Source organism: Camellia sinensis, chromosome 12, assembly GCF_055761805.1.
Source record: "Camellia sinensis isolate YWXY chromosome 12, ASM5576180v1, whole genome shotgun sequence".
In the NCBI taxonomy this organism is placed as follows: domain Eukaryota; kingdom Viridiplantae; phylum Streptophyta; class Magnoliopsida; order Ericales; family Theaceae; genus Camellia; species Camellia sinensis.
In genome coordinates, this window is record NC_138972.1 from 67737365 (window position 1) to 67765100 (window position 27736).

Here is a 27736-nt window from a genome sequence, read left to right on the forward strand (position 1 = left end):
TCTAAAGCGCCTACCAACCTGGGGGATACACCCTTTGAGTTCGAGGTAGACCCCAGAGCACTAAAAGTGAGCAAGCTAGAAAAGCTGTTCAAGAAGTCTCAGGGCATGAAATCCATCTCGGATATTGAGGATGGGTACACCGACTCGGCCGTGACTCTGCTAGATCGGTTTAAAATGCCGCACATAGACCGTTTCGACTGGTCTGGAGATCCTATGGTGCATTTGCGGCTGTTCTCGGACATACTAAGGCCAATGGGCCTTTCCAGATTGCAGAAGCTTACCCTGTTTGGTCGGACCTTGTCAGATGTAGCGGCTATTTGGTATGCAAAACTGGAGGACTGTGCCAAGAGAAACTGGGAGGAGATGGCTGTGGCCTTTGTAGCTCAATACTCCTACAATATGCAGATCGAGTTCACAACTCGTGATCTCGAGACAACTAGGCAGGAGCCGAAGGAGAGCTTCTCCGATTTTGTGACCCGCTAGAGAGCTAAAGCCTCGATAATGACCATCAGGCCGGTTGACAAAGATCAGACACGGATGGTTGTGCACAACATCCAGCCCAAGCTCATGCAGAAGATGATCGTCCTCCCCCTACCCATCTTTGCAGATTTACATGAGATCGGGGTGCAAATCGAGGATGCAATGAAACAGGGCCTCATTGATCATGAGAGAGAGCAGCCCAGGAGGGCATTCAACCGCAGTACGAATGCCGGCACAAGCAGTGCTGCAGCTGCCAGATCTTCAGATGTGGGAATGGTCACCACCACTACCCCAAGAACCCTTGCAGCTACACCATTCACCGGCGCGTCCGGAAGTAGCTCACAAACAACCAAATTCCCACCCCGAGGCCAGAGAACCTTCAGCCCGCTGTAAAGCCCCAAGAGCCGTAGCCATTGCCAGAAAAACTTCCCCCCTCCCATAACCCAGCGAAGTACTGCGCCTTTTACCAACATCATGGTCATGAAATTGATCATTGCTTTCAATCGTGTCACGAGATTCAGGATCTTGTCGACAACAGGGTGATCGTGCCTCCGGAGAAAATGAATGTCACAACCAACTCTCTCCCACCATATAACCACGTTCCACCTCCCAAATGCATCAATCTGATCCAAACTGGGTTGTGTCATACGACCCTAGCATATATATCACCCCTTCCCACCTACCCAAGCCGGAGGTATTCATTCCTGACAGCACTGACTTGTGCATGCTGGATATCTCCCAAACCCAACCTGAAACGGTGGTGGTGGCTATCGAAGATAGAATTGGGTCGACTGTGGGGGCAGATGGAAATGATTATTCAGAGCATGAGGGGTCTGCGAGCTTCATGTACAAGCCGAGCAGTTGCATTACATCAACGGGCCAGGCTAGGCCGAATGTGGAATTGCCAGTAGGGGCAGAGATTTGTGTCGTCCGGGAGGATGGACCTAATTAGGGGCTAGATGACCTTGCCAAACTGGAGGAGGTTATCGCAAGTCTGCAATTCTTCAATGAACAGGATTCGGGGGACTTAACTGTCAACTGGCTTCATTTGGAAGGGTCAGCAGAAGCTACCGAGTGGCTTAGCGACGAGTCGGATGTTATTGAGCAGCCTCAACCAGAACAGGGTCCGTTAAGGACGGGGACATCAACAGTGGCCGAAAGGGCCGGGAATTAGTTTGCACCGCCAGAGAGCACCGGTGCAAAGAATTTTGCTCAAAATACGGGCAGTTTGGGTATGGAAGATACTGAGCAGCAGGTTGCACTAAAGCAGTTTGAACGGGAAAGGATCGAGGATTTTGAGAGAGCCAGAAAGGCCAAAGCCCCTGCAGGGATAGAATGTGCTGTTTGCACAAGAACGGAATGTGCTACGAGAACAGGAACGGAAGGTGCTGCGGGCACAGGAATAGTTGTAACGGAGCCTGACAGGTGTTTGTTGGCTGCCCATGGCATGTGGTGGGAAGATGATAACCTATTTCTTGCCCACACCGATGAAGATTGGGGGAGCAACCAACTGGATGATACTTGGTACGTTGACGAAGTAGACCACATGACTAGGAGCGGGTGGTATTTCAAGCCCCCCCACTTAGAACAACCAGAGGCGTCCGGAAAGGACAAGGAGGCAGATAGGCAGAAAGAAAAGTTTCTTGAAAAGGAGGCTGTACTGAAACAGCTTAAGCAGATATAAGCAGACATCTCTATCTGGGGACTGCTTATGGCCTCAAGAGTTCATAGACAGGCTGTCCTTTCGGCAATGGACAAAGCCAAACTTTCAATAGATACCACACCTGAGCAGCTTGTAGGATTGGTCTTTCCAGGAGGAGCTTCCCCGACGTTGACCTTCACTGACAAAGAGCTACCGCCTGATGGCACAAACCATAACAAGCCTCTCTACATCTCTATCGAGTGTAAAGAAAAATGGATACTAGTGGTTCTTGTCGACACAGGATCCGTTATTGATGTGCGCCTCTCAAGGACGGCATATGCAATCGGGTTGAAGCCCGCGGACTTTGTGCCAACTGCCCAGGTGATAAGGGCCTACGACAATACCGGTAGAGAAGTGATGGGGACCGTGAGGATTCGGACTCAAGTTGGTCCAGGACAACACGATATTGACTTTCATGACTTGGACGTTCCCGCAACCATCAATCTACTCCTAGAGCGGCCGTGGCTGCACCAGGTGAAGACGGTCTCTTCCATCTTGCATCAAATGTTGAAGTCCCCCCACAGGAAAGGGGTGGCTATTGTTTTCGGGAATTCTTCAATCCATCCGCCGCCAGAGGTGTCTACACTGGTTTTGGAAATTGAGCATGGCACCGAGGATGTGTTCCAGTCAGGATTTACCCTAGCCGAGGCTCAGGTCGTACAGAACATTTTGGCTGTTGATGAGGGGTTATATGTCAGCGCACAGTCTATGTACCTCATGAACAAGCTCCAACACATCCCTGGGATGGAACAAGGAAAAAGTAATCGGAAGGGCGTTACAGTATTGGCTGAAGTGCCGCACCACCTGCATACCTTTGGCTTGGGTTATCTACCCACCAAAGAGGACTGGGTGAGGAAAGACAAAGAAATGGCCGGAAGGGCCAGAGCCAAGCAAATTGGGAGGCTTTATGAGTTGATGCATCGGCTTATCCAGGGCACCCTGAACGGACGCTTTGTCCGGGAAGGAGAAGACTTTCCATTCTGTGGCTTCCTAAAGCCATGGTTGAATGCCGAGAAAAGGCGCTTGCCGGGGTTTGAGATTTTCTTCAACTTCCAGTTATCCGGGGATGATGTTGTCGAGGAGTAGACAGACCCATCAGCTGAGGTTGAGCAGTGTAAGGAAGTGGATTCCGAGAACACTGAGATTGAAATGGGGGTAGCACTGGCTTATCTACTTTCAGATCCTCTGATCGTACATGAGTGCTTGGGGGATGACCTCTCAGTGTCTATGATTGGGAATGAAACGGCTAGGAAACCTTCAAATATTTTGGATGCATCCATCGCACCCTCCCTCGTCTGGCAGTACGAAGAGGGATTCTTGTTGAACAGTACCGGGTCAGGCAGTGGGCCCGAATTTGATTCCACCGAGTCTGTGGAGTCGGAATCAGGTTCCAGCTCGTCTGAGTCTAAGTCCAGTATTCTTGGGGGTGACAACCCGGATGCCATAGTCCTGTCTAGGTCGTCTTTTTCTTTTTCCTTTGAGTCTGTTGTAATAGAGGAATCAGGCGACTTGGAAGTGATTAATGGGAATGGAATGGCTGTGGCCTTTGAGTATTTTTCTATGCCCTTGATTTATTGCATTAATTCAGACTTTCAAAATTTTGATGAAAATGACGAGGAAGAAATTCCTCCGATTTTGAAATATTTGCTAGATCAAGAGCAGGAGAGGTTTGTAAAACCGCTGGTTGATGAAATCACCCAAATTAATGTTGGTACTGAGAAGGACCCGCGGCTGGTCCAAATCGGGTCCACGTTGTCTTCGGAGGAGTGTGAACGCTTAGTCGCTTTATTAAAAGATTTCAAAGATGTTTTCGCGTGGTCCTATGAAGACATGCCTGGAATCGATCCTGAGATTGTACAGCACCGGATCGCTCTTGACCCAGAGGCCCGACCTGTTAAGCAGAAACATAGAAGGATCTGCCCGGACTGGGCCCTCAAGATCAAAGAAGAGGTCACTAAGCAAATTGACGCAGGGTTCTTGCTGGTATCTGAATACCTAACTTGGTTGGCCAACATAGTTCCGGTGCTGAAGAAATATGGCAGAATTTGGGTATGTGTGGACTTTAGGGATTTGAATAAAGCCAGTCCGAAGGACGACTTTCCTCTGCCGCATATCGACGAATTAGTGGATTTTACTGCTGGGCATGCATTGCTCTCATTCATAGATGGCTTCTCTGGCTACAATAAGATATTGATGGCACCAGAAGATCGGAAGAAGACTGCTTTCACCACCCCGTGGGGGACCTATTGTTATAAGGTGATGCTGTTTGGGCTGAAGAATGCTGGAGTTACGTATCAACGGGCCACGACCACGATTTTGCACGACATGATCCATAAGCAGGTTGAGGTGTACGTGGACGACATGATTGTCAAGTCCAAGGAAAGAGAGGGCCACCACACTGCCTTGCAGAAATTCTTTCAACGGGTCTGGGAATATTGATTACGGCTGAATCCTCAGAAGTGTACGTTTGGGGTTACAGTAGGGAAAATGCTGGGGTTCTTGATCACACAGAGAGGTATCGAAGTCGACCCTTCTAAAATCAAGGCCATCTTAGAAATGCCACCACCAAGGACTGAAAAGGAAGTGCGAGGCTTTCTGGGTAAAGTGCATTTCATAAGACGATTTATTGAAAAATTAACCTTGACTTATGAACCACTCTTTGGTCTCCTGAAGAAAGGAAAGAAATTCCAATGGGATGGCCGATTCCAAGCTACTTTCGAACAGGTCAAGCAATATTTACAGAACCCACCTCTGTTGTCGCCGCTAGAGCCGGGAAAACCGTTGATTCTGTATCTTTCAGTGACTAAAACTACAATGGGCTACATGCTTGCATAGGAGTCTGAGGACAAGGTGGAGAGAGCTATCTACTACCTGAGCAAGAAAATGCTGGATTACGAGACCCGCTACACTCCGCTAGAGAAGGCTTGTTTGGCCTTGGTATGGGCTACCAGGAAGCTGCAGCACTACCTGTTAGCTCACATTGTAATACTGGTTTCGAGATTAGATCCCATCAAATATCACTTCGAGAAACCGGCACTTACAAGTACGCTAGCCCGTTGGTTGTTTTTGCTTTCCGAATTCGATCTGAAATATGTGACGCGCAAGTTAGTGAAGACGAGAGCGGTAGCATAGTTCCTAGCTGATCACCCAGTGGAAGGGGATGAAGCAGTTGAGTACCTAGTCCCAGACGAGGCTATTTTGCGTGTCGAAGATAAAACTTGGACGATGTACTTTGACGGACCGTCAAACCAATACGGGTATGGGATAGGGGTGTTGCTGATAGCACCCGACAATTCCCTCATACCTTTAGCATTCAAACTCCAGTTCAAAGTCTCTAACAATGAGGCAAAGTATGAGGCATGTATTGCTGGTTTAGAAGCCGCCCTAGAACTAGGGGCAAAACGGTTGGACGTCATCGAGGACTCGAACCTTGTTGTGTCTCATGCTAAAGGAGATTGGAAAGTCTAGGAAGAAAAGATGAGAATCTGTCACCAGACCTTGGACGTGTTGATTCCTCGGTTTGAGAAATTAAATTTCGCTCATCTGTTAAGAGAGAACAACAGGTTCGCTGATTCACGAGCAACTCTATCTTTTACGATAGACATCCATTTTGGAGTCTGGATGCGTCCGATCATCATCGATCAAAAATTCGTGTCGGCCTATGGACTGATTGCTGCCATAGATGAGATTGAAGATGAGAATCCCTGGTATTACGATGTCTGCAACTTCTTGGAAAAAGAGTCATATCCACCAGGGGCAAATGCCAAAGATAAGAGGGCGATTCGAAGAATGGTTGCTCAGTTCATCGTCTGCGGGGGTAAACTGTACAAGAGAGGTCATCCCGGGATATATAAACTGTTGTTGATGCTGAAGAATTGAAGCGCCTGATGGAGGCCATCCATGGAGGAGAGTGCAGAGCGCACGTGAACGGGGTGATGCTTGCCCGGAAGATGCTTAGACAGGGTTACTACTGGTCCACCATGGAGGAGGATTGTATTGGCCTTGTCTGGCGATGCCACAAATGTCAGATCCATGCAAACCGCGTGAACATTCCGCCGTCGAAGCTATACAACATGACTTTGCCATGGCCGTTTTCAGTCTGGGAGATTGATGTGATCGGGGCTGTCACTCCAAAGGGGTCTAATGGGCATGAGTTCATTTTGGTCGTGATAGACTATTTTACGAAATGGGTTAAGGCCCAATCTTATGCGGTGTTGAAGGTATCGCACGTTGCAAAGTTCATCAGGAACAACATCATCTGTTGCTACGGGGTCCCGAACGAGATCATTTCAGATAATGGTTCACACTTCAAGAAGGAAGTAATCGACTTGTTAGACAAGTACAACGTGGCTTTTCATAAATCATCTACAAATCGGCCGCAGACCAACGGAGCAGTTGAGGCCGCCAACACGAACATCAAACACATTCTACAGAAGATGGTGGAAACCTACTGGGACTGTCCAGATAAGCTGCCATTTGCTCTGTGGGGCTACCGGACTTCAATTTGAACTTCTACTGGAGCAACTCCGTATTCCTTGGTTTATGGGATGGAGGCTGTTCTGCCCATCGAAGTTAAGGTTCCGTCATTGCGAGAATTGGTTGAGTGTCAAATAGCTGAGGCAGATTGGCTGTAAATCAGGTTCGAAGAACTCATGCTCTTTGACAAGAGGAGGCTGAAAGCACTGTGCCATGTTTAGGGTTATCAACGAAGGATTGCCAGGGCTTTCAACAAGAAGGTTAAGTCCAGGAATTTGAAAGAAGGAGATTTGGTGCTCAAAGACAATTGAGCTCCCATCCACGACCCTAGGGGCAAGTTCAGACCCAATTAGACTGGCCCTTACATCATCAAGTCTATTTGGTCTGGTGGAGCTGTCGTTCTGATGGACCTAGATGGCCTAGAGTTCTCCCAACCGATCAACATGGACAAGTTGAAGAAATATTTTCCCTGAGTGGCTCGCTACGCCGAAAACCCATAAGGGCGGCCTAGGCAAAAGTTAGAGCATGAAAAATTTGAAACTATAAAAACTAAGCTCGCAAGGTTGAAAACCCAGAAAGGACAGCCTTGGAAAAAGTTAGAGCGCAAAAGGAGAGTGTTAATACACGAGTGAACCAGAGCCGAACTACGTAAGGCTTGATTCCCATCTTTGGGATACGTAGGCAACTTCATCCTGAAGTCCAGCCATAAACACTTCCCCGATCAACTTTGTCCATGTGATCGTGTTTGGTCATCTTTATCTATTCTGCATCCAAGAGCTCAGTTGTGATCTCCATTGCAGTACTATTCAGACTAGGGGCAACTTTCCAGTTGCTGGGATCCGGGGTTGTACATCTCAATGATTGATCTCGGGCGTGTCCAGTTGTGATCCATATCGAAAATGGTTTTGAAAAGTTTTAATAAAAGTTGATTTTGCTCAAATTAATGTTTTTACAACTTAGACTCATTTTGGACCACACGAAAAATTTTCAGTACCCACAACCTTCAATTACATTGATCTTAATATAGAGTTCTCCTACTCTTGAATACAAAATGAAGTTGCTTTTTATTACATTCATAAAGAAAACTTGAACGTACTGATTAAAGCAAATAAATTTGGGGCATAGTCAGGTGTTCCTGCGTCCCCTTCCCGAGCTTGTGGAAGCCTCTGATGCCAAAGTGGGCCCGATCTGCGCCTCCTTATCAAGCCAAGCTATACACTCATTAGAGAGGGTGCAACTGAAAGTGGGAGCGGGGGCCAGAAGCTTTCTCGTCCTCCATGCCGTGGCATACCGAGCTAGCTGAGCACCTCGGACCGGAAATGTTACAGGGTACTCTATCTCCTTTGCCGGGCAGGTCTGATCATGTCCGAACTGGCACCGGAATCGGAATGGAAAGTAAAAGACATAGTGTGTCAGGCCAACCAACTGAATCTCGGGCTGGCGAGTCGTGCTGTAGCTCATCGCTGGTAAATTGAGCAGCGCCAAGTAATGTTGAGTGCAGACAAATTGCACATCTAGTTGCACCACCATCCCTCATCGAGGGCATCGACTAGACGTCGTCGAAAGAAATAGCTGCGTGCTGAATATGCTGGGCATGAGTCCACAACTCTCAACTTGTCCATCAACCATATCTGGGGAGGGATGAAAAATGAGAGATTAAAGAATAGAGAGGTGTATGCTGAAAGAAGTGAGAAAAGGGTTTTGAGAGAAAAATCGAGCTTGAAGACCGACTTGAAGTGAGAAATATATGTGAGATGGGGTGGGAAACATTACCAGCAATAGTAGTGGACTCGCCTTGAATCTAGCCGTCTCCCGCCAATGAAAAGCGTCCAAACCCATCAATGTCTCGGCTAATGTCATGGCAATGCAGCTCTTGCCCTCTTTTAAGCCCTCCGCAACCTCAATCAAACGAGTGCTAAACCCACCGGAGCCTGGGGCAAGCAAGAAATGAGACAACATGCACAAGCAAAGCGCATGTCGCCGATAACCCTACCAATGATGGTCGCCGCGATCACCAGCATCAGAAAATCGACGAATCAAGCTCGGAATGTCTAGCTCGCCGTCGCGAATCAATGACTGAGCATCATGCAAAGTAAGGCCGCACATCCGTCCTAAGGCTTGGACGTAGCCAAAGTGGAATTGAGGCAAGATTTGTTCATCGCGCTCGGATTCCATTAAAGCTTGGAAATACTCGAAAGTAGGACACATCTCTTGTTCGCCAAAGCTAAAGACGTGTGTCATTGGATTCCAAAACCTTGCCATGACATGGAGGAACGAAAAACACAGCGGGGTGCGGCTAAACGTGAATAGTGCATTTATACCAAAACCCCGGAAGTTCAGCTTTTTCGAGCCATCCAAGTTGGCAATCCAATTTGTGAGATTTTGGACAAGAAATGCTTCCATTTGGTGCAAAAACTGAGCTGAAATGGAGGAAACTACGAAGCTGAGGCTTTTGTAGAAGATAAGGTGTTGAGTGGAAGACAGGTGTCAGCATTCTGGAGGTGCTTGCCATTTTTGGCCGATTGGCTAGTAATGTTGGCCGATGGCCTCTCCCCTTGTTCTATGAGCTATCTATGTGTTGAATAGGCTGAGAACATATGACTGGTTCCACTTCCAATGCCTTCTGGTGATGATTTTGCAAAGTCGCGCCTGTGTTACTTCAATTTGTTTATCGAATTGTTGTACATTTTGCTTATCGAGTTGTATTTACATTTGGTTAGCATGTTAAGTTCTTTGTTTTGCTTATCGAGTTGTTTTGTTGTCGGTTGGCTCACTACCTGATTAATGCAATTCGAGTGTTTGGTTTTCAAAACAAAGTTCAAATCTCATTTACACTGTTATGCAATGCGATGCAATGCGATGCGATGCATAGAATGTACAAATGTAACACTTTTTTAACAGAACGGCTGTTTCATTTTATCATTTTCTTTTGCAAAAGTACATAGTTTTGAAGAAAGCAAAACCGGCCTGAGGCAGTACAATGTACAAAACTACCAGTAAAAAGGAAATAAAGCAAATAAGAAAAGTAGCAAAATGTCTGGATCGGTGTCGGTCGCCTCAAGCACGGGAGTCTGTCCTCGTCCTCTTCCTGGACGAAGGTCCAGGATCGCCGCCGTGGCCTCCACTATCTAAGCCATCTCCAGCCTCATCCTGAGACAATTCCGCCTCTGCATCAGACTCGTCATCATCAGGGGAAGGCTCCCGTGAGCTGCTCTCGGCACGAGCACACCTGTGTCTGCCTCGACTGTGGATCGTCATCTCCCGTCTAGCTCCACCTACTGCTCTAGCAGGCGCTGAAGGTCCCGCTGGTGCACCTTCTGTGGCCTATATCTGGAATGGGGCCTGAAAAGGACAATTGGCAAACGCATCAGTTATGCTATGCAAAGTCGAGTGTGAATACCACTTACAGTGTATGAGTACAGTGTGTGAATGCTGCGAGCAGTGTATGAATACCGAGTGCAGTGTATAAATGCTATGAGTACCGTATCTGTGCTGTGAGCAGCATGTGAGTTACAGTGTATCAGTGCCGTGAGTGGTATGTGAATGTAGTGTATTAAGTCCCGTATTGATAATGTGATGTATCAGATCAGTATGGAACAGAATATGCAAGGTTTTCGGGACTGAGTTTGAAGGAACTTATTGGGATACCGAAAATGGTCAGTATGTCTATGCTCCTCTGCAGCATCCCCATCACTGTAGTTGTCAGCTCCAGAGACTGTCCAGTATACTCTATCGAAGGCTGCAAAAGTGTTAAAGTATTTAGTATTCTGCGGGATATCAAATGAAATGAAATGACTGTACAGAATGCAAAGTATAGTACATACCGGGGTCGAGCCGCGAACTCCGACAAGCTCATGATCAGCCGGAGGAGGAGCGATAGGTATTTGGGAAGTCTCCCCACCCTATCCTCGGCATGTCATGGTGGTGGGCAGGGTTGGCCATCCAACTCCGTGTCCCCTCTGGGACCCACTCCGGTCACGGGCCTGAGTCACCCTCGGTGCTTCTGCTTTTGCTGCTGGCGCTGTAGGCCTCTCTCTCTCGACTCGGCGAGCATGGGTCAAGGGTCGCATGAGACGAGCCTGGATGAACTCAGTATAGTCGCCTTCGTGTCTGAAGAAGTCAGAGTCCCAGCCGATCGTGTAATCCATCATCTCCTCCAAGGTGTACCTCTCGGTAGCCCTCGTGTGGGTAGGAGGTGGCCTCGGGACTATCTGCTCAGGCAAACCGAGGGTCTGCCGCAGGAAGCGCTCTCCAAAATACCATGCCCGACAGACCGGGCCCTCCAGCAAAATCCTGAACTGGGCAGTCTCCCGAGCACCCGCATACTGGTCTCTCACCGCCTCCAGCAACGCGGCCTAGGGCTACCAGGTGATCTACAAAGGACAAGATACACAGTTTGTTATCTGTTATTGAAAGTACAATGCAAAGCGAAGCTTAAATAAACTGTAATGTTTGACATACCTCAGCTGCGGTGATGGTATCGAAATATCTGTGGAAGAACAGGAAAGACTCCCGCGGCCTCCACTCGCACCTCACGTCATAGCAATGAGAATATGGGATAGTGAGGGGCATCTCTACATTTGGCACTGGAGCAAGCCTCAGAAAGTAGGCATACACCCACAACTGCAGAGTGTAATAGGGTAAGAATGAGTATGCTTATCAGTAAGGCAGTATGCAGATAAAGCAGAAATCAGAGAATGGTGTGAAGTGTATTGTGCAGTGTGTGCAGTGTACAACTAGTGTAAAGCAGATTGCGTGTATGCAGTGTGTGTGCTGTACAGATAGTGCAAAGCAGAATTGAAAAACAGAAAAGGAAAGTGTACCGCCTAGGCTAGCCAATAGCCTCCGAGCAAATGCCCGCTGCGGCGATAGGATGAACTCATTTATCCGTAAAGTGTGGCCAAGCTTGGGCCAGCCCAGCCGTAGCGCCGAATCTTGGTCACGTCCACCAGTGCGCTCAGCAGATAAAGGGCAATAGTGTTCGCCTGATCAGCGAAGAGGGTGGTCCCCAACAAGAACATAATGAAACCTCGAGCATACTGCTCCAACTCCTCACGGGTCATGGTTGCCTGAATCCGAAAGTGGTCCTCGAACCAAGAATACCTCACGAACCCTGGTCGAGAGAGAGGTGGCCGAGCACCGCGCAAGAACATCTGGGCAGCGTCCCACTCATCCATGTCAGTGTCAAAGGGAATTGGATCACCCTCTACTCCGATGCCTATAAGCATGGAGAAGTCGAAGGGGGTCATCGTCATCTCCCCTGTAGCAAAAAGGTGGAAGGAATCAGTGGTGTCCCACCGCCTCTGCACCAGTGCACCAAGAAGGGCTCGCAGTGAGGCGCGAGAGTCCCATACAGAAGACGCTGAAGCCGGCCTGGTCGACGATGTGGCGAAACGCATCGGGCAGCTCCATGTACCATTCTTGGGCAATGGTATTCCCATACCCCGAAAGGCATGGGAATCTCCCTATGTTCAAGACAAACAGTTGCAAAGCAATGTGAGAAATACAGTGTTTGAATGTGTTCAGAATTGATGAAAATGCAGTGTGTGTGCATGTGTTCGAGTTTACACAGATATCGAGTGTGGGTGTGCTCACGGTGAACTAAGCATGTCATGTATCAGTATGTTTGGGTTAATCTGTTACAGAACATTAGTGGCTATCCGAAGCATACAATCTACATTGCAAAAAATAAAAGAGGGAAAGAATGTACCTTAGTAGCACCGTAAGAAAGGTGCGACTCCGACTCGCATAGCAGGAGCTCCAATGGTGCACCTTGCGCGTAGCTCCTGAACTGACGAATGCTATTAGGAGGCAGTATATGTATCGCCGACCGGTATGTCGCCGGGTCGAATGGTCGAACGCTAAGAGGTAGAAGCTCGACCTCAGGGTCCGTGTCCATCTCTGGGGGAGTCCCACCCCGTAGAATCTCGTCTGCCATCTCAAGAAGAGTGCAAAAATGACTGAGGGTGTGGAAAATGGGCAAGAATGCCAAAAGTCAACCCTGAGGGGTGAAAAATAGGAGAAAAGGTCAGAGTGTGGGAAAAGGCAGGAAGATCGAGGTAAACTCGGGGGAAATGAACCCCAAGTGATGGAAATCGAGAATGTGGCACTGAAAATGTGTTTCGTTCGGTTCAAAGTGTGTAAAACGAAGAGGGTTTCATGAATCGAACGTTGCGGGAGGCTCGAAAACAAGGGAAAAGCTTGGATCTAAGGGTAGAGAATGACCTAGAAAGAGAGATCAAGGATTTTCGGCAAGGAAGGAGTGAGGAAATAGGGTTTGAGGCCCTATATTTAAAGACCTAAGGTGAATGGACAAAACTGCCCCGAAATTGCCATTTTTGGCTGATCGGCCAAATTGTTAGCCGATCGGCCAAATTGTTGGCCGATGAGATCATTTTGTGACCAATGGATGGCCGATGGCCTCCCCTTGTGGTTGATGCACCTCCAATGCCCTTGTTTGGGTCAGTTATGTTGATTAGTACCTTCATCTCTCAAGAAAGTGCAAAAAAAAAAGTACACTTTTGAAGCTTAACTAGCCTTCGTGTTGACCTCGAACCATGTCTTCCATGTGCGGCACTTGATATGCACAAGATGTATCCTTTTTTGTGTCCTTTTGTATATTGCGAGATTCGGAAATCACTTTGAATACGTTGCATTACAATGTTTTGTTATGTTTGCTTACAAGCGCGCTTGTTATATGTCTTTTCGCTCTTGCATTGAGCATGCCTCGTCTTGCTTTGAAGTTGCATCTTAACATCGCGAATAACATGTCTTTAGCATGCTTCCATTGAACACATGCCTCTCTTGCTTTACACATTGCTTGCGTTGTCACGCATGCTTTACTTACATGTGTTTATGCGTATCCTTGCTTTACACATTGCTTGCGTTGTCACGCATGCTTTACTTACATGTGTTTATGCTTATCCTTGCTTTATACATTGCTTGCGTTGTCGCGCGTGCTTTACTTACATGTGTTTATGCACCCGTTCTTGCATTGTTACACACATTGCTTGCGTTGTCGCGCATGTTTTACCTACATGTGTTTATGCATCCTCTCTCGCATTGTTATGCGCACACTTAGGCCGCATTGTTATGCACCCCTCACTTGCGTTGTCGCGCATGTTTTACTTACATTGTCATACTTGTTTCAACTGCATTGTTATGCACCACCTTACTTGCATTGTCGCGCATGCCCTCCTTGCATTGTTATGCACCTCTTGCTTGCATTGTTGCACATGTTTTGCTGGCATTGTTATGCTTGTTTCAGTAGCATTGTTATGCATTCCCTTACATGCATTGTCACGATTAGGTTGCATTTTCATGCACCTCTTCGCATTGTTATGCATCACACTTAGATTGCATTGTCATGCACCCCTCCGCATTGTTATGCATCACACTTAGGTTGCACTGTCATGCACCCCTTCACTTGCGCTGTCACGCACTTTTCAATTGCATTGTTATGCATCACACTTAGGTTGTCATGCACCCCTCCGCATTGTTATGCGTCACACTTACGTTGCATTGTCATACACCCCTTCACTTGCGTTGTCACACACTTTTCACTTGCATTGCTATGCCTGTTTCTAACGATATTGTACCTGTTAAGTTTCTTTCTTTGGCATGCATGATATTGTATATACGGTTCATTTGAAGCTGGCGCGACCAGACGAACCCGACGGTATTGTATGTACTCCGTGTGAGACGTAGCGAGAATTGTATAATTCTCTTACATCTTTTCTACATGTAATGTAGTTTGATTCTTATTCGCTTTCTTAAACTGTTGCATGTTATGCTTCATTACAGCTCTCTTTGCATGATCATAAGTTATGTTCGACATTGTGCATGTCATTTGCATTTTGCCCCTGCCTGCGGGCGCATCTCTTTGATTCTCTTGTATGCTTGTCTAAGTCTTCGGCCTTGTGTAGACACCCCACTTTTGACCGTCCTCAAGACATGGGCGTCATTGTTTGAACACTTGGTGATCATCCATGTTCGTGTTCATTTTGAGATCCCGAAGAACTCGGCTGCGCGCCTTGCCTTAGGATCTCTCGACTTGACTATTTTGTGCTTGGTTGTGGACCAAGAATTTAAGGTTCTTGCACCTGAGGGTAAGGAGTGGCTTGTTAGCCATCCCTTAAACCCACCGGCCGTGGCATGAAGCCATCGACCTTTCTTTCTTTCTACTGACCAAATATTTGGTCGGTCAGCACGGGTATATGGTCGATCGGCCATTTATTTGGCCGATTCTCTCTTTTTCTGGTCGGTACCTCTTTTTTCCTTTTTCAGGCATTGTGCATGCCAGCTGTGCCAGCTGGAGTGCACAAACTTGTCCTCCATATGTATGGAGGATTTGCACTATTTGCACCTTTTTTGCTCTAGCTTCTTGGAGAAGCTTGCACCCTTTGCCTTAGCTTCTTGAGGAAGCTTGACCCTTTTTCTTAGCTTCCTCACGAAGCTTGCACCCTTTGCCTTAGCTTCCTTGAGAAGCTTGACCCCCTTAACCCCTTTTGTTTAGCATCTTTAAGAAGCTTAGGTCTTTATCTTGCTCTATATAAGAGAGCCTTCCCTCTCCTTTGAAGAGGTTCAGCAAAAACCGGAGATATATGATATATACAACTTTCTCTCTCTATATCTCCCTCTCTCCCTTCATTTGTGTGTGTTAGAGGGCCTAAAAGGGTGTTTTGTCCTTAGTTTTGCACTAAAGCACCTAGTATTACACCATACTTGGGTTATTGGGGGTGTTGGGAGGTTGTTCTTAGAGCTTTTAAGCTGGTTTTGATCAGAAAAGGGGCCTGAGGTTGCCGTACTTCAAGTGTTCTTCAAGGGTGAGCATAATTACTTTATATCCCCCATTCTTGCACTAGCTTTTAACCCACTTTGCATGCTGTTTTGAGCTGTGTATAACTGATAAAAGTTCTATTTTTTGATGTTTAAGATGTTTCATTAAGGTCATTTTGGTGTTGGGGGTCGACCTCCCCCTCTTAGGCCTTGTTTGGCCCCTTTTGAGCCTTCTTTGTTGAGCTTTGGAACCTTTTGTGTGTTGGCCTTCTCGCCACTGAAATTCAGTGGATTTTCAGTGGTGGTGAAGGGGTCTTGAAGTCTTGTGTAGGGGAGGGACACCCCTCTCCCTTTGTGTCTCATTTGTTCATGTTTTTGGCTCATAAGGGTAGCATACATGCTTAGCTTTACTTAGCTCCATTTCAGAGATTTTTGGGTGTTATTTAGTCACATTATACCTCTTTTTTGGTCAGATTGATGGTCCATTACATACATCATACACTTGTCTAGTAACCCCCTTTTATTGTCATAACGCGTGCCATGCATTTGCCCCTCCATGCTTGCATGTTCTAGCTTGACTTCATGAAGCTTTTGGTCATATTTCATCATGCTTGAGGTCTGTTGGATACTGATTTGATCATGTTTGCCATGTTTGGTATAGCCACCATGCATTTTGGGTAGTGAGCCTTGAGTGTATGAGTCATTAGCATGCTTTAGTTTGGTTGTTTCATTGATTTGGAATCATTTTCCACGCTATTTCAGTCCATAATCCATGCTTGTATGCTTGCATTCATCATACTTTCCATGCTTTGAAGAGATGCTCTTTTGTGCCTTAAAATGAGTCATTGTGCATGCCTATGTGTTTGAGGCTTTGGGTTGGAGGTGGTTATAGTAGAGTGCCCTCTTTGCATTTCATGTGCCATGTTTAGAATAGCCGAGCCTATCTAGGTTGTATTTTTGCATGTGTTGGATTAAGCATTTCAGCATAGTTAGGATTCATGCATGTTTACTAACTAGTTTCTGTTTTGGCTTGGAGTACTCAGTAAGTTTTTATGCTTTAGCATCCTTGCATGCGTGTGAGTGTTGCCATGATAGCATGCTTTACCATGAGGGTATGTGCTTATGTGATATAATTGCCTGAATGCCTGTGGGTGAAGGTTGGATTGTTTGAGTTGGAATAATTCATTGAAATCTGTATTTTAGCCTACTTGTGAGTAGCAAACCTCAAACCATTTCCAAACAACGGATATGCGATACTTTGTTCCAAATTAGGCGATCTAGTCTATACTTTTGTGTTGTGCGCATCACATAGTAAGATTAGCTAATTAATCAGACTAAGAATGCATAATGTTTTCAAAACTAGATATCACAGTTAGTAGAGGCCGATCTTTGATCGGGCGAGCGGAGGTGCTCATAGCTAACCTTCCCCAATCGTACCCATGTTCCCGAGCCGAGGCAACTTTGGTGATGACGGACACATGGCCTTAGGCAATGAGTCAAGGTTTCCTAAATTCTCCCAAAATAAATATTTAGGTGGTGACTCTGTATCTGGAAAAGCAGTCTATGTTTGGCATTTCTTTCTAAAAATCAGTTTTTCAAAACGATTTGCCGGATTTGGACTTTTTGATGATTCATCAGACTTGCATTGCACTTTGCGAGATTAGATACAGGGCCGTGACCATTCGAGTCCGACCTGTAGCATGAGGCCCACGGGGCGCGTCTACAGTTTCTGGCGACTCTGCTGGGGAGTTATAGAACTTGACTCGAACTTATGATATCTTGTTTTGACTACACTTATGTGTTTCTTTGCATTGCATGTGCATTGGTGCACCTAGGACACAGGGTTTGCCATCTGCTATTCCTGAACGGTTTGCCGAAGGCTCGTTTTGAGAAACGTGCCATAAGGCTGATCGGTTACGGGCTCTGCCACGACGGGAACACACCCGATTTTTACCGGGGCACCCTTTTTAACCATTCGACCTAGTGCATATTCAGAATCCATAGTAACCATCCCAAACTAGGACATGTTGCTCACCCGATTATAGGTTGTTTGCAACCATTGCATGCGTAGTGAAACCCTAGCTCCTGACAAAATAGGACAGGGAAACCCTACCCCAACATAGGGGTGTTTTGGTTCTCACTTGCTTGCTATGTGCTTTTAGAGTGCGTCTCTACATGAATGCATGTATCAGTTTGTAAGTCTGGGCATCAGGCCTGCGGGCATCAGTTTAGTATTTTGAGAATCAGTTATCTGCGGGTTTCAGATTCAGTTTTGGGGGCAGTGATTTGGGGAACAATAATTAGTAATTGAGAACGGTCTATTCAGCTTATCGACTGCGTGTTGTTATGCCCGACTGTGTGTTGTGTGTTTATTTTAAGCCGGTATGCTGTCCGCTTGTCTGGTTGTTTATTTCCTTCTTATTGCTTTATTTATCTTTTTGTTAGGCAGTTTAGTGCGATTGCTTCCGACCAAGCAGATATTCCCCAAGCACTCTGGACTAGAGGTCATCGACTCCATCAATCTGAGGATCTGGTAGACGGACAACCAGTGTTCTATTCTTTACCCCCGGTTGCTAGGTAGAGATCGAGAAAATGCAGCGTATCAGTATTGAGATTGACATATCAGTGGTCTGTGAACAGTCGGGTTGAGATTTCCGAGTCTACTACAAGGGCAGATATACCGGCAGTTCAGATAAATTAGTACATTATGTCGGGGATGGAAGACATGGTTCGCCAGCTCCTGGAGAGCATGAAAGCCAAGCAGGAGGACGCTGTTCGTCAAGCAGAATTTCCTAAGCAGCAGGCCGTTGTCATGGCCCAACAGGCAGAGCTAATTACCCGATTACAATAGCAAACCGGAGCATCTTCTTCACACCAAGCTCCTCCCCCAACAAGAGTCCCAATACCTGAGGAGACGGTGAATGTCCAGAATGCCCAAGAGGATACAGACATCCCAACGGGGCCGGCTCTACCCCCGATTCTACCTCAACTGTCCAAGGCACCCACGCTTATCAATCAACCGGACTCCCCCTTTGAGTTCGAGGTGGACCCTACAGCGTTGAAGTTGAGCAAGCTTGAGAAGTTGTTCAAAAAGTCCCAAGGGGTAAAATCCATCCCAGATATTGAGGACGGGTATACCGACGTAGCTGTGATGCTGCCAGATCAGTTCAAGATGCCACAAATCGACCGCTTCGATGGGTCCAGGGATCCTATGGTGTATCTACGTTTGTTTTTAGATATATTAAGGCCGATGGGCCTCACTAGACTATAGAAGCTTTCATTGTTTGGTCGGACCCTGTCGGGTGTGGCGGCTATTTGGTACGCAAAACTGGAAGACGATGTCAAGAGGAATTGGGATGAGATGGCCGAGGCTTTCGTCGTCCAATACTCCAATAATACACAGATCGAGATTACAACCCGTGATCTTGAGACGACTAGGCAGGAGCCTAAGGAGAGCTTTTCTGACTTTGTGACCCGGTGGAGGGCTAAGGCCTCAATGATGACCATTAGGCCAACCAACAAAGATCAGATTCGGATGGTTGTGCGCAACGTCCAACCTAAGCTCATGCAAAAGATGATCGTTCTCCCCTTCCCCACCTTTTCAGATTTGCATGAGATGGGAGTGCAGATCGAGAATGCCTTGAAGCAGGGCTTGATTGACAATCACAGAGAGCAACCCAGGAGAACCTTCAACAACCGCAGTACGAATGCAGGCACAAGCAGTGCTGCAGCTGCCAGATCTCAGGAAGTAAGCATGGTCACCACCAACACCCCAAGAACCCTTGCGGCTACGCCATTCATCGGTGCGTCCAGTAGTAGTTCGCAAACAGCTAGATACCCACCCAAAAGCCAAAGAACCTTCACTCCATTATATATGCCCTTGTTCAAAGCTCTAGGGGTTTTAATCAAAAAAGGGCACTTGAAGCCCCTAGAGCCACAGCCATTGTGGAAAAAACTCCCCCCTTCCCATAACCCAGCCAAATACTGCTCGTTTCACCAACAGCACAGTCATGACACCGACTAGTGCTTCCGATTACGCCATGAGATTCAGGATCTCATCGATAATGGGGTGATCGTGCCTCCAGAGAAACCCAATGTCACAACCAACCCTCTCCCACCACACAACCAAGCTCCACCTCCCAAACGCATCAACTTTATCCAAACCGGGGCTACGTCATACGACCCCAGTATATATATCACCCCATCCTACATACCTAAGCTAGAGGTGTTCCTTTCTGACTGCACTGACTTATGTATGTTGGACATCTCCAAAACCCAACCTGAACCAATGGTGGTGACTGTCGAAGACAGAACAGGGGAGACTTCAGTGGAGAATGGGATTGTTGAGTCAGAATCTGAGGAATCTGGGAATTTTGCTGAGGAGGTATACAGTCCAAGTGACTACATTCTATCAGTAGGCCAGGTTGGGCCAAATGTGGAATTGTCGGCAGGGGCAGAGCTTTGTGTGATACAGGGGGATGGATTTGGTCAGGGGATAGATAACTTGGCGGCTGTGGAGAGGGATTTTGCTAACCTCCAGTTTTTCAATGAATAAGATCCAAAGGGCGTGGCAGTCAACTCGTCTGATGTTGAAGAGTCAGCAGAGGTTACCGGGTGGCTTGATGACCTACCAGACGTTTTTAAAGAATCTCAATTGGGACAGGGCCTAGCAGGGGCAAGGACATCAATTGTGGCCGAAAGGCCTGGAGATCAGAGTGCATCGCTGGAGAGTGCCAGTGCTAAGAATTTCGCTCAGGATCTGGGCATTTTGAATACAGGAATTATAGAGCAGCTAGCTGTACTGACGCAGTTGGAACAAATAGGAATCGAAGAGTTTGAGAGAATCAGAAAAGCCTAGGCTCCCGTGGGGACTGAAAGTGTTGTGTACATGAGGACAGAGAATGCTGCGAGCATGTGGACAGAAGGCACTGCGAGTACAAGGACAGTGGAACCAGAATCGGACAGGTGCCTATTGGCTGCCGGTGGAATGTGGTGGCAGGACAATGATCTCTGCCTTGCCCACATTGATGGGGACTGGGGGGAGCAATCAACCAGACGATACCTGGTACATCGGCGAAGTCGATCATATGACCAGGAGCGGGCAGTATTTCAAGCCCCCGTATTTAGACCAACCAGAAGGGTCTGGGAAGGACAAGGAGGCTGAGAAACAGAAAGAGAAGCAACTCGAAGAAGAAGTTGTACTGAAGCAGCTGAAAAAGATACAAGCAAACATCTCCATCTGGGAACTGCTTATGGCATCACGTGTTCATCAACAGGCCGTCCTATTAGCAATGGATAAGGCCAAGTTCTTAATAGAAACCACACCAGAATAGCTGGTGGGATTGGTCTTTCCGGGAGGAGCTTCCCCGATGCTGACCTTCTCCGACAAAGAATTGTCACCCGAGTGTGCGAATCACAACATGCCACTCTACATCTCTGTGGAGTGTAAGAACAAATGGATACCGGTGGTTCTTGTTGATACCGGATCCGCCATCAATGTGTGCCCGGCAAGGACAGCCTATACAATCGGGTTGAAACCTGCAGACTTTGCGCTAACCACCCAGGTGATAAGGGCGTATGATAACGCAAGCAGAGAGGTGAAGGAGACCGTGCAAATTTAAACTAAGGCTGGTTTGGGACAACATGAGATAGACTTTCACGTCCTGGAAGTTCCTGCAACCTTCAATTTACTCTTGGGGCGGCCGTGGTTGCACCAGGTAAAGGCAGTTTCGTCCACTTTGCACCAGAAGTTGAAGTATCCTCATGGGAAGGGGTTGGCCATTGTTTTCGAAAATTCATCGATCCATCCACCGCCAGAAGTATCTACGCCAGTTTTGGAAATCAAACATGGTACGGAGGATGTGTTCTTGTCGGGTTTTACATTAGCCGAGGCTCGGGTTGTGCAGAACATCATGGCTGTTAATGAGGGGGTTTATGTTAGTGCTCAATCAGTATACCTCATGAATAAGCTCCAACACATCCCCGGGATGGGATTGGAGAAGAGTGGCCGGAAGGGCGTTACAGCATTGGCCGAAGTGCCGCACAACCCACATATCTTTGGCTTGGGATATCTGCCCACCGAAGAGGATTGGGTGAGAAAAGGTAAGGAAATGGCTGGGGGAGCCAGAGCAAAGCAGGCGGGAAAGCCCTTTGAGCTAATGCACCGACCCATCTAGGGTACCCTAAACGGACGCTTTGTCCGGGAGGGGGAGGACTTTCCATTTTGTGGCTTCCCAGAGCCGTGGATAAATGCAGAGAGGAAGCGCGTGCCAGGGTTTGAAATTTTCTTTAACCTACAGTTATCTGGGGATGACGTTGCCGAAAAGCAAACGGACCCATTAGCTGAGGCTGAGCAGAGCAAGAAAATGGAGTCTGAGGACGCCGAAAGTGAAATGGAGGTAGCGCTGGCGTGTCTACTTTCAGATCCTCCGATCGAATAGAAGTGCTTGGGGGATAACTTCTCGGTATGCGTGATCGGGAATGAAACGGCTGCGGGCCTACCATCAAACATTTTGGATGCATCCATTGCACCCTCTCTCATTTGGCAGTATAAAGAGGGATTTTTGTCAAGTAGCACCGGGTCAGGTAGTGAGCCAGAATCTTATTCCACCAAGTCTTGTGAGTCGAAATCAGGTTCCAGCTCGACTGAGTCTGAGTCCGGTATTCCAGGGGGTGATAACTCGGATACCACAGTCCTGTCCAGGTCGTCCTTTTCTTTTTCTTTTGAGTCTGTTGTAACCGAAGAATCGGACGATTTGGATGTGTTTAATGAGAATGATGTGGCTGTGATTTCTGAGTACTTTTCTGTGCCCTTGATTTATTGTATTAACTCAGACTTTCAAAATTTTGATGAAAACGACGAGGAAGAAATTCCTCCGGTTTTGCAACGCTTAATTGAACAAGAGCAGGAAAGATTTGTTTAACCCTTAATGGATGAAATCAGTACTGTGAATATTGGTACTGAGGAGGACCCGCGGCTGGTCCAGATCGGGTCCACGTTGTCTTCAGAGGAACGCGAGCGTTTAGTCGCTTTATTAAAAGATTTCAAAGATGTTTTCGCGTGGTCCTACGAAGACAAGCCTGGAATCGATCCTGAGATTGTACAGCACCGGATCCCTCTTGACCCCGAGGCTCGGCTCGTTAAACAGAAACTCAGGAGGATCCGCCCCGATTAGGCTCTCAAAATTAAAGAAGACGTCACCAAGCAGATTGACACAGGGCTCCTGCTGGTATCCGAATACCCAACTTGGTTGGCCAACATCGTTCCGATGCCAAAGAAGGATGGCAGGATCCGGGTATGCGTGGATTTCAGGGATTTGAACAGAGCCAGTTCGAAGGACGACTTTCCCTTGCCGCATATTGATGAGTTAGTAGACTTCACAGCGGGGCATGCTTTGCTTTCATTCATGGATGGATTCTCGGGCTATAATCAGATAGTGATGGCACCTGAAGACCGGGAGAAAACTGCTTTCACCACCCCGTGGGGGACTTACTGTTACAGGGTGATACCATTTAGCTTGAAGAACGCTAGAGCTACATATCAACGAGCCGCGACCACAATATTGCATGACATGATCCACAAAGAGGTTGAGGTGTATGTGGACGACATGATTGTCAAGTCCAAAGAAAGAGAGGGCCACTACATCGCCTTGCAAAAGTTCTTCCAAAGGATCAAAGAATTTCGGTTGCGGCTGAATCCTCAGAAGTGTACATTCGGTGTTACAGCAGGGAAAATACTGGGGTTTCTGATCACACAGAGAGGTATCGAAGTCGACCCTTCCAAAATCAAGGCCATCTTAGAAATGCCACCACCAAGGACTGAAAAGGAGGTGCGAGGCTTTCTGGGTAAAGTGCAATTCATAAGACGGTTTATCTCAAAATTAACCTTGACTTGTGAACCACTTTTTGGTCTCCTGAAGAAAGGAAAGAAATTCCAATGGGACGGCCGATGCCAAGCTGCTTTTGAACAAATCAAGAATACTTACAGAACCCACCTGCGCTGTCAGCGCCTGAGCAGGGGAAGCCATTGATTTTGTATCTTTCAGTGACTGAGACCACAATGGGCTGCATGCTCACACAAGAGTCTGAGGACAAGGTGGAGAGGGCTATTTACTATCTGAGCAAGAAGATGTTGGAGTATGAAACCCGCTACACACCGTTGGAAAAGGCTTGCTTAGCCTTGGTATGGGCTACCAGGAAGCTACGGCACTACCTGTTAGCTCACTCTGTAATGTTGGTTTCAAGATTAGATCCCATCAAATATCTCTCCGAGAAACCGGCACTTACGGGTAGGCTAGCTCGCTGGTTGCTTTTGCTTTCCGAATTCGATCTGAAATATGTGACGAGCAAGTCAGTCAAGGGAAGAGCGGTAACGGAGTTCTTAGCCGATCATCCAGTTGAAGGAGGTGAAGCAGTTGAGTACTTATTCCTAGATGAGACCATTTTGCATATCAAAGACGAAACTTGGACGATGTACTTTGATGGAGCGTCAAACCAATACGGGTATGAGATAGGAGTGTTGCTGATAGCACCCGACAATTCCCGTATTCCCCTAGCCTTCAAACTCCGATTCAAAGTATCGAACAACGAAGCAGAGTATGAAGCATGTATGGCTAGTTTAGAAGCGGCCCTGGAACTAGGGGCAAGACGGTTGGATGTCATTGGGGACTCGAACCTTGTCGTATCCTAAGCTAAGGGGGATTGGAAGGTCAAAGAAGAAAAATTGATAATGTACCACCAGACCTTGGACCTGTTGATTCCTCAATTTGAGAAGCTAAACTTCACTCACCTACTAAGAGAAAACAATAGGTTTGCAGATTCACTAGCAACTCTATCTTCCATGATAGACATCCCGTTTGGAGTCCGGATGTGTCCAGTCATTATTTACCAGAAATTTGTGCCAGCTTACGAGTCGATTGCTGCTATAGATGAGGTTCAAGATGAGAACCCTTGGTATTACGATATCTGGAACTTCTTGGTGAAAGAAGCATACCCACTAGGGGCAAATGCCAAGGATAAAAGGGAGATCAGAAGAATGGCTGTTTAGTTCATCATCTGCGGAGGAAAACTGTATAAGAGAGGTTATCTGGGAATGCATAAGCTGTGCGTTGAGGCTGAAGAGTCAAAACGCCTAATGGAGGCCATCCATGGGGGAGAATATGGAGCGCACGTGAACGGGGTAATGCTGGCCCAAAAAATCCTCAGACGGGGTAACTATTGGTCCACCATGGAAGAGGATTGTATCGGCTTTGTTCGGCGATGCCACAAATGCCAGATCCATGCAAACCGCATGAACATTCCGCCGTCGAAGCTGTACAATATGACTTCGCCATGGCCATTTTCAGTTTGAGGAATTGATGTGATTGGGGCTGTCACTCCAAAAGGGTCTAATGGGCATGAGTTCATTCTGGTCGCGATAGACTATTTCACGAAGTGGGTTGAGGCTCAATCTTATGCAGTGTTGAAAGCGTCGCACGTTGCAAAGTTTATCAGGAACAACACCATCTGTCGCTATGGTGTCCCGAACGAGATTGTCTCAGATAATGGTTCCCATTTCAAGAAAGAAGTGATTGATTTGTTGGAGAAATACAACGTGGCTTTTCATAAGTCATCCACATACCGGCCTCAGACCAATGGAGCAGTTGAGGCCGCCAACAAGAATGTCAAGCGCATTTTACAGAAGATGGTGGAAACCTACCAGGACTGGCCAGATAAGCTGCCGCTTGCTCTGTGGGGCTACCGGACTTCAATTAGAACTTCTACTAGGGTGACCCCGTATTCATTAGTTTATGGGATGGAGGCCGTTCTACCTATTGAAATTGAGGTTCCGTTATTGAGAGTGCTGGCTGAGTGTCAAATAGCTGAAGCAGATTGACAGCAGAGCAGATTTGAAGAACTCATGCTCTTTGATAAGAGAAGACTGAAAGCACTGTACCATGTTCAAGGTTATCAGCGCAGAATTGCCAGGACTTTCAACAAGAAAGTTAAGTCCAGGAGTTTGAAAGAAGGAGATTTAGTGATCAGGGACAACCGAGCTCCCATCCATGACCCTAGGGGCAAGTTCAGACCCAATTGAACTGGCCCTTACATCATCAAGTCTATTTGGTCGGGAGGAGCTGTCATTCTGATGGACTTAGATGGCCTAGAGTTCTCACAACCGATCAATATGGACAAGTTGAAGAAATATTACCCTTGAGTGGCTCGCTAGGCCGAAAACCCGAAAGGACGACCTAGGCAAAAGTTACAGCATGAAAAAATTTTGAAATTATAAAAACTGAGCTCGCAAGGTTGAAAACCCACAAAGGGCGGCCTTGGCAAAAGTTAGGGCGTAAAAGGAGAGTAAAAATACTCGAGTGAACCCGAGCCTGAACTACGTAAGGCTTGATTCCCATTTTTGGGATACGTAGGCAACTTCGTCCTGAAGTTCAGCCATAAACTTTTCCCCATCAACTTTGTCCATTTGATCATCTCGGTCATCTTTGTCTATTTAGCATTCAAAAGCTTGGTTGTGATCTCCGGTGTAGTGCCTTTCAGACTAGGGGCAACTTTCCAGTTGCTGGGATCCGGGGTTGTGCATCTCGGTGAACAAATCTCAGGCGTGTCCAGTTCTGATCCATATCAAAAATGGTGTTGAAAAGTTTTAAGAAAAGTTGATTTTGCTCAAATTAATCTTTTTACAACTTAGACCATTTCTGGACCAAAGCGGAAAATTTTCAGTACCCACAACCTTCAATTTTATTGATTTCAATACAGAGTTCTCCTGCTCTTGCATACAAATTGAAGTTTCTTTTCATTACATTCATAAAGAAAACTTGAAAGTTCTGATTAAAACAAATAAATTCGGGGCATAAATGAGTCAGGTGTTCCTGCGCCCCCTCCCAGAGCTGGTCGAAGCCTCTGATGCCAAGCTGGGCCCAATCTGCGGCTTTTTATTAAGCCAATCTACGCACTCATCAGACAAGGTGCAACTGAAAGTGGGAGCGGGGGCCAAGAATTCTCTAGTCCTCCACGCTGTGGCATGTCGAACAAGCTGAGCACCTTGGACCGGGAATGCGGCTGGATACTCCATCCCCTCTGCCGGGCAAATCTAATCATGGCCGAACTGGCGTTGAAACCGGAACGGGAAATAGAATACGCAGTGAGTCAAACCAATCAACTGAATCCCGGTCTGCCGGGACATGCTGTAGCTCATTGCTGGTAGGTTGAGCCAGGGACACCGCCAAGCAATGCGGTCTGCGGATAAATTGCACATCCAGTCGAACCACCATCCCTCATCTAGGGCGTTAACTAGACGATGTCAGAAGAAGTAGCCGCGAGCTGAGTATGCTGGGCAAGAGTCCACAACCCGTAACTTATCCATCAACCACACTTGGGGAGGGATGAAAAATGAGAGATTAAAGAATAGAGAGATGTGCGCTGAGAGGAAGAGCAAGGAAAGGGTTTTGTGAGAAAAACCGAGCCTGAGGGTCGAGTGATGTGAGCAATACATATGTGAGAAAAGGGTGGGAAACATTACCTGCAACAGTAGTGGACTCCCCGCAAATCTGGTCGTCTCTCGGCGATGAAAAGCATCCAAGCCCATCAATGTCTCGGCCAAAGACATGGCAATGCAGCTTTTGCCCTCCTTTATGCTTTGAACAACCTCGATCAATCGGACACTAGATCCTCCGGATCCTAAGGCAAGCAAGAAATGAGATAGCATGCACAAACAAAGGGCATGTCGCCGAAAGCCTTGCCAATGATGGTCACCACGGTCACCGGCATCGGAAAACCGACAAATCAAACTTGGAATATCCAGTATTCTGTCACAAATCAAAGATTGAGCATCGTGCATGGTGAGTCCACACATTCGCCCTAAGGCTTGGGCGTGGCCGAAGCGGAGCTGAGGCAAGATTTCTTTGTTGCACTCGGATTCCATCAAAACTTGGAAATCGTTACACTCGGATTCCATCAAAACTTGGAAATCCTCGAAGGTAGGACACACCTCTTGCCTGCAAAAGCTAAAGACATGTGTTACCGGATTCCAAAACCTTGCCGTGGCATGGAGAAACGGAAAGTGCAGCGGAGTGCGACTCAGCATGAATAGTGCATTTACGCCAAAGCCCCGGAAATTCAGCTTTTCCGAGCCATCCAAGTTGGCAATCCAAGTTGTGAGATTTTGGGAAAGAAACTCCTCCATTTGGTGTAAATCAATGTTGAAATGAGGAAAACTACAAGGCTGAGGCTTTTTGTAGAGGATAAGGTGTTGAGTGGAAGACAAGTGTCAACATTCTGGAGGTCCTTACCATTTTTAGCCGATCG